Source organism: Canis lupus, chromosome 6 (genome assembly GCF_048164855.1).
Source record: "Canis lupus baileyi chromosome 6, mCanLup2.hap1, whole genome shotgun sequence".
NCBI classification, from domain to species: Eukaryota; Metazoa; Chordata; class Mammalia; order Carnivora; family Canidae; genus Canis; species Canis lupus.
In genome coordinates, this window is record NC_132843.1 from 73,423,584 (window position 1) to 73,436,224 (window position 12,641).

The window sequence follows — 12,641 nt, forward strand, 5'->3', positions numbered from 1 at the left end:
TTGTAAAACATCTTACAGTGGCAGTAAATACCTGATACAGGATAGTCATGGGAGTCACTTTTTAAAAAGCTGTGAAAACATCTGGCACTCTGCCTATCACATAGCGAGCGCTCACTAAATTAAACAAAATTCAATTTAACAAACATTGATAGAGTTATAGAGTTATAGAGAGTTATAGAGAGATAATTTAACAAACATAGATATGTGAGGTTGTAAGGGATGCAGAATTGCAAAAGACCTGATGTGAACTCTTTAGAAGCCAGTTCCTGTGGGAAAAATAGACACACAAACAAGTATAAGTCAGGCTGCCCTCCTATTACAACATTTATGTCTAAGTGATTTTTCCATTGTCGGCAAATAATCATGTTCTTTTCGTGGTATTTACTTGGTTTGAAAATGTGTTCAAGGGATGTGGTTTATTGAAAAAAAAAACATAACAAAACAAACAAAACAAGCACATGGCCAAAATTAAGTTTTATTCGTATGTTCAGATATAGTGTTGTTTGCATTTATAGGAAATGATCTATACAGAAGTGTGGCCATGTGACATGCTTCATGTGGCCAAAGAAATGAAAAAAGCAGACATGAGGTCAGAGGCAGGTGGAGAGAAAGGGTAGGTGGGAAAATCTTAATTCCTAGAATGACCAGGAGCTTTGATTCTAAGGATGCCTAAGGAGTAGAACACTGCCTTGGCAGATCGTCTTTCTGCTTACTCCAAAATATTCTAGAGGTTTTGGGGGCTAGGATTAGCGTAGGGAGGAGAGAGAGAAGGAGTGGGGTTTTGCAGATGGGACCTTTGATACGCAGGAGTTTGGCTGAGCTCTATTCTCTGAATTCATGCTCTCTAGGGAGAAGGCCATCTGGGTGGTCTGATGGCACTGTGTGAAGAGCCTTGGTTTGGGAGCCAGGGGCCCTAGTTTTAGTTCCAGTTCTGACCCTTATGAATCCTTGCTGTGTGACCATGGACAAGTCACTTTCCCTTCCTGGGGATTGCCCGAGGTGATTTCTAAGGTCCCTTCTAGTTCAGAGTCTACAGCTTCAGGTCTCAGTCACCCATTAAGTTAAAGGAGGAAATTGAGATAAGAGCAAACTGAAAAGCCCTTCTGACAACACACGTGGATCCTTGGAAGATGGAGCTGCTCAGAAAATCCAAACAGAGGTCAGTAGGTGGACCCTGCAGATTTGGGTTCCCCACTGAATGTGGAGGGGCCAGATGGTCCTCATGGACTCCATAGGTCCTGGATGCTCCCCAATCTGTCGTCCTCTTGCTGGGCCAGCTCCCAGACCCCTAACCTGGTCCACTGAGGACCTCCTCCCTTTCCTCCTAAAGCAAGGCTATTGGAGGGGTTTCTAATAGATGACTACAAACCATCTCAGAGATAACTGGATGATTTCTGGGACACCTTTGGGGAGACATAATCCTCATCACCTCCTGAAGCACCCCTGGGAGACAGTCAGGGACAAAAAGCAGAAGCTCCTGCTTAGATCTAAGTCATCGGAAGTGACCTCCCTCTCTGGCTGATGATGAATTCTTGACTGCAGGTTTTCAAATCATATCCATCATAGCACTGACGTCCCATTGATTGGCTTCTCACCAGAGGAGGCCCTCTGAGGGGCAGGAAGCCCCTGTCCTAGACCAGAGAGGCAGTAGGGGCAGGCCATGCCACCATGGCGTGAGTGCCCAGCACTCACTGCAAGGCTGGGCCAACAGAGGCAAGACCAGTCATCCCATGTGAAATGGGGTTGCCCTCGGTTCCTTTCTCACTTCACAAAAGGAAACAGAGTATAAACAGCATCATTCAGAACATTGTCCTTCTCCCATTGTCCCACAGGGTCATCCTCTATTTGTGCGTCCCCCTCTCCTTCTCCAAACACCATTCAGCCTCACCTCTGGGATCATTGGATCACTGAGGCCCTGCCACTCACTACACATCACCCAAACTCAGATGCGTAAGACAAAACTGTCTCGTTCTGCTCACAGACTTTGTGGGCCAGGGGTTCAAACAGGAGATGGCAGGGACTGCTTATCTCTCCTTCACAATGTCTGGGCCCTCAGTTGGGGAAGCATGGGGCTGGGGTCATCAGGAATCTCATCCATTCACAGGTCTGGCAGGTGGCACTCGTTGTGGGCTGGGATCTCAGTGGGTTGGCAGCCAGGACACCCACACGTGGCCACTCCACAGGCTTGAGCTGCCTTACAGCGAGGTGGCCTGTCTGATGTGTGGCTCAGAGTCCAGGGCTCTGACTGTAAGTGCTCCAGGGAAAAAGGAACTGCCAGGCCTTTTGCCCTGTAGCTTTGGAAGTCACAGAACATCACTTCTGACACATTCAACTGATTGCAAGCAAGTCAGAAACCTGCCCAGATTCAAGGGAAGGGGTATCCCAGGGATGATTGTGTGCATTTGCTAACATGTTTAAAACCCTCCAGAGTAGCCTATGTTGCCAGATCCAAGCTAGGCCTCGTGTCACTCAGTCACTTTCTCTGTAAGGAGCCCCTTTCTCTTTACTTCTTGGATCCTAGGATGCTTTGGAGGCAACCATGGGGAAGTGGCTTAAGTGTTTCTTGGTTCTTTGGCCTTAGTTGAGTTTAAAAGTGGTAGAAATTCTGTGGGAAGCCCTCCGATTTACTCTTCCTCCGATCCGTGGCCCTGCCCTGCTATCTTACCACTGCACCCAGCCCCTGCTTTGATGGCTGTGTCGCAGGTCCCCAGGAGTAGTCTGGCACCCTCTTGCATGTCCTTGCAGAATGAATTCAACACCAATGATCTGTGCCTGGCTCAGCACAGATCTCTCCTCAGGCCATACCTTCATGCCAAGCCCTCGCCTTACCATACTTTCTGACCACAATTGTTTCTCCCCTATGGAGTGGCTTGGCCTGCAGTTCCAGAAGGCATTGGCCTGCAGTACCTAGCACAGAGCCGGCACTGGGAACTTGCTTAATAAAAGATTGATGAATAAATGAACCCTGATTTGCATATGCTGTGGATAACTCAAGGGATCTGATTCAGCCTGACTCACCAGAGGATGGGTGGGGATTTGAGCAATGGAGGGCCTTGCATATTCCCAGAAGGGAGGTTGTATAGCATGTGTGTGTGCGCGCGCGCGTGCGTGCACGCGCCCATGTGAGTGGGGGGGGTGCCGCTGTGCACGTATGTCTTGGAGGGACTGGGAATGGGTAGTGATGGTCCTGTGGCATGATATTACAGGCTGCGGCCAGCACTTGACACCACAGGATTACCTGGCTTCTGAAAATCTGCCCTTTATAATCTCCATTGCTTGGAAACTTTTCTGGTCACGTTGAGCAAACCCTCCAAATGCCAGGCTACTTGTCAAGTTTCTAGGGACTCAGATCCCTGCTGCTTTTTCTTTTCCCTCCCAAAGTGTGTGGATAAATCACCAGAAGCTGCTTCTTCTTTTCCTTCCTGAAGTGTGTGGATAAATCACCAGAAGCTCTCTGGGTAAGCCTGACCTCACTTGAAAGGACCTATTTAGGATAGATGTGCGAATGGGGGAAAGGGTGTCTAGACTTGTAGGGCCTTATGTCAATGGGAGAAATGACAAGAGTAACTCTGCTAATCAGTCAACCCAGCTAGAGACCTGCAGTCCCGAGAAAACTTTTAGGAACAATCTGCTATGTGTTTCTCATTTACAGAAAAAGAAAACGAAAAATCAACAACAACAAACAAAGAAAGAGACTTCCAGGCTTCCTGCAGTGAGAGAGCTATTGGCTGGGATGGTATCTCCAGGGAGAAAGGACTGCATGCTGACAGCAGGAGTCTTCATTGCACATAAATGAGCTTGCTTCTTTTTCTTTCTTTTTCATACCCCGTGCAGATCCACAGCTCCGTGCACAGGAATTTGCCATGCGTGGGCATCCCCAATGCAGTAGACTTTTCTATACGCTACTTCTAATCTGAACAACATCTCAACGAGAGGTGGATTCTTACTTCCAATCTACAGATGAAAAAACAGAGGTTCAGAGAAGTGAACTCAATTGCCCAGAACACACTGCTAATAAGTGAATGAGACAGATTATTTATTCACTTAATGAACATACTAGGTGATGCATTAAGCTCTGGAGAAAAAAGGATGACTAAAATGTGTTGGTTCTGGCCAACAAGAAATTCGGGGCAGGAGAAGAAGACAGCAATTACCCAATAATACGGTAAATGCAATGACAGAGCCATACATTGAGCATTAGGCTAAGCACCAAGAGGGGCATCTAATGCAGCTGGGGTGGGTCAGGGAGGGCTTCCTGAAGGAGGTGATGTTTGAACTGAGTAGGATAAGCAGGAGTTACTTCAGTGAAGAGAGGCCATGGGATGGGGTAGAGAATTCCAGAAAGAGGAGGTAGGACAATCAAGGATGGAATTAAAAAAAACAGCAGAGCATGTGGAACCATGACCAGTTCTGTGTTGCACTGTGTTGCACCCCCAGTTGGTCCAACTGGGGTTTATCTGATCTCGAAATGCAAGCACTCTTCCACTGTGCCTGACTTCCCGAACTAGTTGATTCTGGAGGTCATGGCAAGCGCGTTGCCTTCTGGGGGCTTTGGATGTCCAGTTTTTACTTTTGGAAGTCCCTTCCTATGGCATTAACAGGATGTAGGACGGGTTCCTGGCACTTCTCCATTGTGGCTTCTCAGCAGGGCTTAAAGGGGACCAGGAGGTAGCTGTGCCCAAGGCTTTTGACTTCACCGAGGGAAAGTCAGTGCACCGCCCCAAGCTTCCTGACTGCCCTGCAGCGTCTTAGAAGTAGGCCAAAGATCACCAGGGAACAGTGGCTCCTGGGTTCAGTGCCACAAAGCGAGCTGTGATGAGTCAGAATGAAGCAACAGTTGCATACACCGACAGGTCCAGTTGGCAGCAGGTAAAGATATTACCTCAGTGAAAGAAAGACAAGGGCTGAAAATGGGCAAGGTCTAAGTGTGCCAAAGATCTGCTGTGTTCTTTCTTTCTTTCTTTTTTTTTTTTTTAGGGGGGATAGCCACGGTAGGAGTGGGGGGGAGGTAAGGGAGGGAGACCTACGATACATGCATTTACATTTCCAGCCCCTGCTTGGACAGATCCTATTTCCACAGGCTGACCCCAGATCATCCTCACCACGTGGCTTTTTGATATCCTTTCTCATGGGGCGAGGACCTGAGGATACAGACTTTTGGGTTCAGTCAGAGAATACCTTCTCCTGCAAGGCAGGCCTCATGCAGATAGGCGGAGTTCCTGTCCTGCTGTGAGAAGTTCACAGGAAGCACCACGGTGGCTGATGGGTTAGGGTGACCTTTCTATGAAGCTCCTTTTGGTGTGGGGCCTGGAATCCTAGCGCCAGGAGCTGGGAGTAAACTTTGGCATTTGATGGGTCAGGAAACTGAGTTGAACCTAAGAAGGGAGTGACTCGCCAAAGGTTTAAAGACTCAGATTAGACACAGAACTCAAAGCTTAGTGCTTCTTGCACATGTTGGCTTGCGCAGTCCCCCCTCACCCTCCCCCAGCACCCTCCTACCCCTGCAATCTTGCTGCTGTGCCCATGTCACGAAGCCTCAAATACTCTTTAATTATCTTTTAGATGAGCATTGCTGTTTATTTACCTTTTCTTTACTAAGAGAAGCCACTTGAAAGGCCACATTTCCTTGCTCTTTGCCCATCACATTGTCTAAGACAGAATTGACGCTAAAAGTGTTTGTTCCTATCGTATTTCTACTCTTGAATGCACAAACAGAGACCCCACTGGGAGCTGAGATTTGGTGGATCATTTTGATTTAAACGGGACCTCACATTTAACAGGTCTTCCGGTCTATTATCTTGCCTGGCCCTGTTCAAATAAAGCTATATTTTCTGGGTTATTTTTGCAATCATAATTCTTGACAGGAAAATCCTCCCATCGAATCATTGCTTTATTTCTTTGTTTCAGGAGATTATCTAGCGTGTCTAATAGAGCAACAAGTCACGTCCCGTGGCTCCAGGTCGGCTCTTCTACAGCATACCAGAATCAACCACAAAGCCCTTGCCTCCAACCTCACCCAAGTCAAGCGTGGAGGTGGGGTTGCTCTCTGTCCTCGGGGGAGCTGGAATCTATGACCAAATGAGTATGTTCTTTCTTGATTTCTCCGGGGTTCCCCAGAGAGGTGGCATTCCTGGATGACGGGGTACAGAGAGCTCTGAAATTCACTTTTCCATGAAGCAACATAAGCTCAAATCTAAGAAAGAATGGTCCAGCTGGGAGTTGTCGGAATATTGGCGGAATATCCCTTCTTGCGATTAATTCATTCATCTGGGATAGAAAAGGCATCTCTTGGGGATGATTTAGGTCAGCGGTGTCCAACCGCTTTCAGGATGGGGAGCACATTTTAATCTCAAAAAATTTATAGACCTGCAGATAAAGATACTTACATTTGAGAAATGCATGGGTGGAGCAAATGCTTAATAGTAGAGGCTATCACCTTTGAAGGAATTTGAAGGCTGGTAATCACAGTCTTTTCTTGTTTTTTTTTTTTAATAATAAATTTATTTTTTATTGGTGTTCAATTTGCCAACATACAGAACAACACCCAGTGCTCATCCCGTCAAGTGCCCCCCTCAGTGCCCGCCACGCAGTCACCCCCATCCCCCGCCCTCCTCCCCTTCCACCACCCCTAAGTTCATTTCCCAGAGTTAGGAGTCTTCCATGTTCCGTCTCCCTTTCTGATATTTCCCACCCATTTCTTCTCCTTTCCCCTCTATTCCCTTTCACTATTATTTATATTCCCCAAATGAATGAGACCATATAATGTTTGTCCTTCTCCGACTGACTTATTTCACTCAGCGTAATACCCTCCAGTTCCATCCACGTCGAAGCAAATGGTGGGTATTTGTCATTTCTAATGGCTGAGTAATATTCCATTGTATACATAAACCATCAAAATCCTAGAGAAGAACACAGGCAACACCCTTTTTGAACTCGGCCACAGTAACTTCTTGCAAGATACATCCACGAAGGCAAAAGAAACAAAAGCATAAATGAACTATTGGGACTTCATCAAGATAAGAAGCTTTTGCACAGCAAAGGATACAGTCAACAAAACTAAAAGACAACCTACAGAATGGGAGAAGATATTTGCAAATGACGTATCAGATAAAGGGCTAGTGTCCAAGATCTATTAAGAACTTATTAAACTCAACACCAAAGAAACAAACAATCCAATCATGAAATGGGCAAAAGGCATGAAGAGAAATCTCACAGAGGAAGACATAGACATGGCCAACATGCACATGAGAAAATGCTCTGCATCACTTGCCATCAGGGAAATACAAATCAAAACCACAATGAGATCCCACCTCACACCAGTGAGAATGGGGCAAATTAACAAGGCAGGAAACCACAAATGTTAGAGAGGATATGGAGAAAGGGGAACCCTCTTACAGTGTTGGTGGGAATGTGAGCTGGTGCAGCCACTCTGGAAAACTGTGTGGAGGTTCCTCGAAGAGTTAAAAATAGATCTGCCCTACGACCCAGCAATTGCACTGTTGGGTATTTACCCCAAAGATACAGATGCAGTGAAACACGAGGACACCTGCACCCCGATGTTTCTAGCAGCAATGTCCACAGTCTTTTCTATATGCGATCCTGAAGCTGACTTCCTGCTGTCACCCTGCATTTCTGTGACTCTCTGTGCCTGTCTTCACCACTGGACTTGGAAGCACTACGAGGACAGAGTTGGTCTGACTTGTTTACTATCTATTATATACTCTGCATGCAGTCTGGTTCCTGGCACAAAGTAGGCACCCTCTGTGCCTTATTTGTAGAATGAATAAATTAATACACTAGAAGTGTCAGAGTAGGGATGCCTGGGTGGCTCAGTGGGTTAAGCGTCTGCCTTCAGCTCAGGTCATGATCCCGGGGTCCCGGGGTCCTGTAGGGCTCCGTAGCACCTGCTTCTCCCTCTCCCTCTGCTACTCCTGTTGCTTGTGCTCTCTTGCTTTTTCTCTCAAATAAATAAATAAAATCTTTCTTAAAAAAAGAAGTGTCAGAGTATATGTACGTGAGTCATCCTCTTTAGTCCGTCTGCAGGTACTGATTCATGCAAATACGGAGCCCCCATCAATGGGAGCCCACAGACTGGACATCATGGATTTAGATTTACATCCCCTATTTTGTTCCATTTTCCCCCACAGGGAGCCTAATGTTCAGTAGACCACAAACACTGGCCTCTGGGTTTAGAGGCACATGATAGCTAAAAGTGGGAGCCAGCCCCAGTTGACCTCTCGAACTCCCTCCCTAAATGATAGATCCATGAAGAGGACAGAGTGCGCAGCTTAGAAGGCCTGGAACTTCCCAATACCCGCTGAGACAGGGACATTGATGACGGCTTCTTTCAAGAGCCAGTTTCTAACATTTGTAGGAGCAAAAGGTAAGCTGATCTCTGTGAGCCTCTAGATCCTCTAGTTGTTATTTCAACCCCAAACAGGCTTGCAAGGGTACTTTGCCTATTTCCTCTGTCAACCTATTTGCGCCGAGTGTTGATAACTGAAGTGACACCCAGTAAACACCCTTTGTCTTGTAAGACTGACAAGGCTGGAGGGGAGATGAGTAGGGAAATCTAGGAGTTGAAAGAAGGAACGCTTGGATTTCCAAAAAATGTGTGTGCATCCGTCGTCAGAGAGTGTGTGGGTTATTACTTAAATACTGACGTCTTTCTTCCCCTCTTCAGTTAAAGCAGCCTCTTCTCTTGCTTCTCCCTGCATCTTTCTGTCCTCTCCAAACAAAGAAAAGGAGAGTGATGTTCCAGGTGGGAACACATCAGGGAGGTTTCCTGCTTGGGATTCAGAAATTCACAGCCCGGAGGAAATGAGCGAAAGAGAGGAGAGAACAAGAGAGATGAAAAACCGAATCTCCGCCACCTGCTATTTAGTGATTAGCTCCCAGATAAGGAAGGCGAAGACACATTCCAGAAGCTCAGGACTTGCCCAGACGGAACTCAGTGTACAGGGGGGTTCAGGGCGGGGTGGGGGAGTAGAAGCCAGAAGTGGGAGGGGACGGCTGGGCTGCTGAAACCCCATCCATCAATTCTCTCTTAAAACCTTCCCTTTACATGCAGCTCTTATAAATGTCAGCCCTCTCCGTGCCCTCTCTCTCCTTCACCCCACCTTACCTGTTTTGGTTTATGTGAAGGAATCTTGCAAAGATTGGCTCTTTCCCTAACCTACTGCATGATCCTGGGCAAATCACTTCTTAGATTTTGGTCTAGGGGGCCACTATCTCTTGACTTGCGGTAGCTTAATCGAAAGCAGAAGAAAAGAGGTCAACAATAACACCCAACCAACCGAACAAAAGAAATCGGCCCCCCAAACACCATAATGCTGGGTAGGAGAAGCCCTGGCGAGTGCGCAGGTGAGCGGCCTTCGTTGTGGTTCTTACTTGTGTGCACACCAGGCTGTTAGACTGGAAAGGAAAAGCAAGTGTTTATTCACTCCCTCACTGGAGGAGCAGGCTGCTGGTTTGTGGTGCTTTCCTTCTAGGTGGAAAGGGGGTGCACACGGTTTCTGCGCAGGCTTCTCTTGTGCAGGGCCACCACCCTGACCCCAGGTTTTGAGCAGAGGGGGCGGGGTGCCGTGTACCTGTCTGGGGTGTGTAGCCTCTTCCCTCATTAGCCTTTTCTGCTCCCTTTGTTCTTGTGACTGACAGTGTCTTGTCCTTGACAACAGCCATGTGTTCAATTTTTCCAACATGGTGAGGTCAGCACATTGGCTTTTAGCCTCTAGAGCAGGTAAGAGCCATTGAGCCTTGACAGATACAAGAGCAAGTTGCTAATTCACTCTGATTTTCATTTTGCACTGCTCCCGTAAAAGATAAATGTGGAGCCATGGACAATTACGCTATAGTAGAAAATAAATACTCTGGTGATTAAACACTGGAAATCACTAGCTTCAAAATTTCTCTAAAAATACAGCCCCAGATGTCATGCAAACTCCAATCAAACACGGGCTATAAAAATCAAACCGTAGACATTGCCTTATGAAGTGTTCACAGATGTAACACGAGTAGAAATTCTCACAGCTTAGAAAAGCAGGGCTTATGCTTTCTTCCTTTTTTTCTTGAGGAGGGGGGATGGGGAGTTGTGCATCAAACTGCTCATTTCAATATGTGATTTGCCTCAAAGAGTTTCTGACTTAATTTATTTTCTCACCAACCCAAACCAATTCAAAAAAACATTTATTGAAACCCGAACAATCTACTTTTGGTTGACGAGTGCTAATAGGTGCAATGTTACCCCTGTCAACTTATAAGATCACCTACTGAGCTTGCAGCTAAACAGGAAAAAGTAAATTGAACTGGAGTTTGAATTTGTTTCCTTCTAAATTCCCTGCTATGGTTGGACAAGTACACCACTTAATGAGAAACAAATTGCACTGTGGGCATTTCTTTATTAAAAAACAAATTTTTCCTTTTTTTTTTTTAAGTTGTAAGATGTTCACATCTTAGTATTGGATGTACCTCTAAAGCAGAGGGGCTATATCTGTATGAAAAAACAGATAAATGCTGTCAAAAAGTCTGTTTTTTCAAGACTCCTTTGCTAGTTCCTGGGCTAAATAAGTATTTCCAGCGAAAACTGACAAATATAATTATTTCTGGACTTTGTTTTATTTTTCCCAATAGACCAGCCTCTCTTCTGTCTTTGATTCCATGGAGAGGTAGATTCCCTTGAGCAATTTGTCAACATTATGACATTTTTAGTTTGAGAGTTTTTCTTGGGGTATCTAATAGGAGGAAATAGGAGGGTGTGAGTGAGCATATGTGGGCACCCACATTCCCTACGTGCATGTGTGTAGTGCCAATGATGGTGTATCACCGCTGCATTAAAATGCCACACCAGCTCTTTGAATAAATCAGACAATTTGCTCCAAACAGTCAGCTCAACATTATCTTCTCTCTCCTCTTGACTTGTAGTTAACTAAGAGAATGTGGCCATTAAGTGTGAACATTCTAGACTTCACCAGCTGGTATCAAAGATCCTTTCCTCCCTCCCCTCTGGGTGCACACTACTTCTGTTTTCTGGTCAGGGACGGCCAGAGTTCATCTGCTCTTCCGTTCATTCATTCAGTCACTTACAAAATAGGGAGTCTTAAAAAACAAAAAACAAAAACAAAAACAAAAAACAAAAACAAAATAGGGAGTCTTCTAGGTGCTGAGGATGCCAAAGAGAACAGGACAAAGAAGGTCTCTAACCTTTTGAGGATTGCATTCTGGGATGAGAAGACAAACAATAAACAAAATAAATAAATAAACACCATAATCTCAGGTCATGATAATTACCATGGAGACTGAAAACCCGAGAGAGATGACAGCAGATGACAGTGTCGATTTAGAGACGGAGACCAGAGAAATGCTGCCTGAGAAGGTGCTGTGTGAAGACAGGCGGGCGGTGGGTGATGGGGGGAGGGTGGCATGCAGTGGGGGATGCTGTGTGCAGAAGAAGCAGAGAAGGTACAGCACCTCAGCAGGCCAAGTTTAGCTCGTTCAAGTGAGCTGTCCCTTCTCTGCATTCTCCCTGAGGGGATTTTCTTGACCCCTTTGTAAACCAAGTGGGAAGTTGTACTCAGGCTGGGAGGACTATGAAGATCTGGGATGCTTTATTAAGGGAAACTGAAGTGTCGCTTTCCTTAGAGTAGAAGGCCTTGCAGGAGAGGTTGAAAACCTATACCCCTGTGACCCCACTTTTGCCAGGAACATGTACCTTCGGGGAAGTCCCTTCTCCAGTCTGACTTCAGTTTCTTCCTGAAATAAGGATGTCGGATCGCGTGATCTTAAATTCCTTTCCAGGGCAGACAGTCTTTGAGCCCTTTGAGAACAGAAGCTGGAGTTGCATTTCCCTGCTTGAGAATGTCCTATTAATATGGACTTGCTCACTAGGATGTTCAAAACCAAGGCCGAGCTAAAAACTCCAGCATATGAACTGGAGTTCCACCTGGCTGCTTCCTCCAGGAGTCCAAAGGAGCCACGTTCAGAGACTTGACATCTTTAGTCTCCTTGATTTGGTCTGTGCTATGGCTTTAATCAGTAGGGAGCCAGGCAACCAATAGAGAGAGTTCTATGGAGACGTCAGATCTCACAACATGCGCTGAGCTGAGGCACCCTGGCCATATGCAACCGTGTGAGGAAGGGCAGGTCTGATGGCAGAGAAAGGGCAGACTGGGGTCCCAGGGCCTTAGCCTTCAATAATACATGATCTCTCCTTACACGGGGTTTTGGTTAAAGGCAGCCCTTTACTGTGATCCTTTGGCTTGCTGACATGGAAGCAGCTTTTTTTAAATCCTCCCTGTAATCAACAGAGAATCCCATGGCTCTGTTGGGTCTGCTGGATGGTGTTTTATCAGTTCAGGGTGAACAACATCCCAAAGCCCAGTAAAGGTAGAGGATGAAGTGGTATTATTCATGTATGTGTGTTGAGCATCCTTACCATACGGAAGAAGGCATCTAGAGAGACATGTAGTGAATTAGATGTAGTCTTTGACCTCACGGAATCTCCTCAACATGGGCCCATAGGCATAGGTCCGAGAGAAGGGAGGGATGGATATAATGAAGGGATGGTGGTGGTGGTGGTGGATGAGTTGATACTTTGACTCAGTCTTTACCACACTTGGAGTAATTACGCCTTCAAAGGTCAGAGA

The 12,641-nt window shown here is 46.2% G+C and overlaps 1 long non-coding RNA gene across 1 annotated transcript; it reads left to right on the top strand.

The window, feature by feature from the left end:
• The first annotated feature begins 3,036 nt into the window (after positions 1 to 3,036).
• LOC140634780 (uncharacterized) lies at positions 3,037 to 6,482 on the top strand. Its single transcript, XR_012032161.1, has 3 exons — positions 3,037 to 3,458; positions 3,653 to 4,165; positions 5,908 to 6,482. It is a non-coding gene; the product is annotated as an uncharacterized lncRNA (long non-coding RNA).
• Positions 6,483 to 12,641: the final 6,159 nt, after the last annotated feature.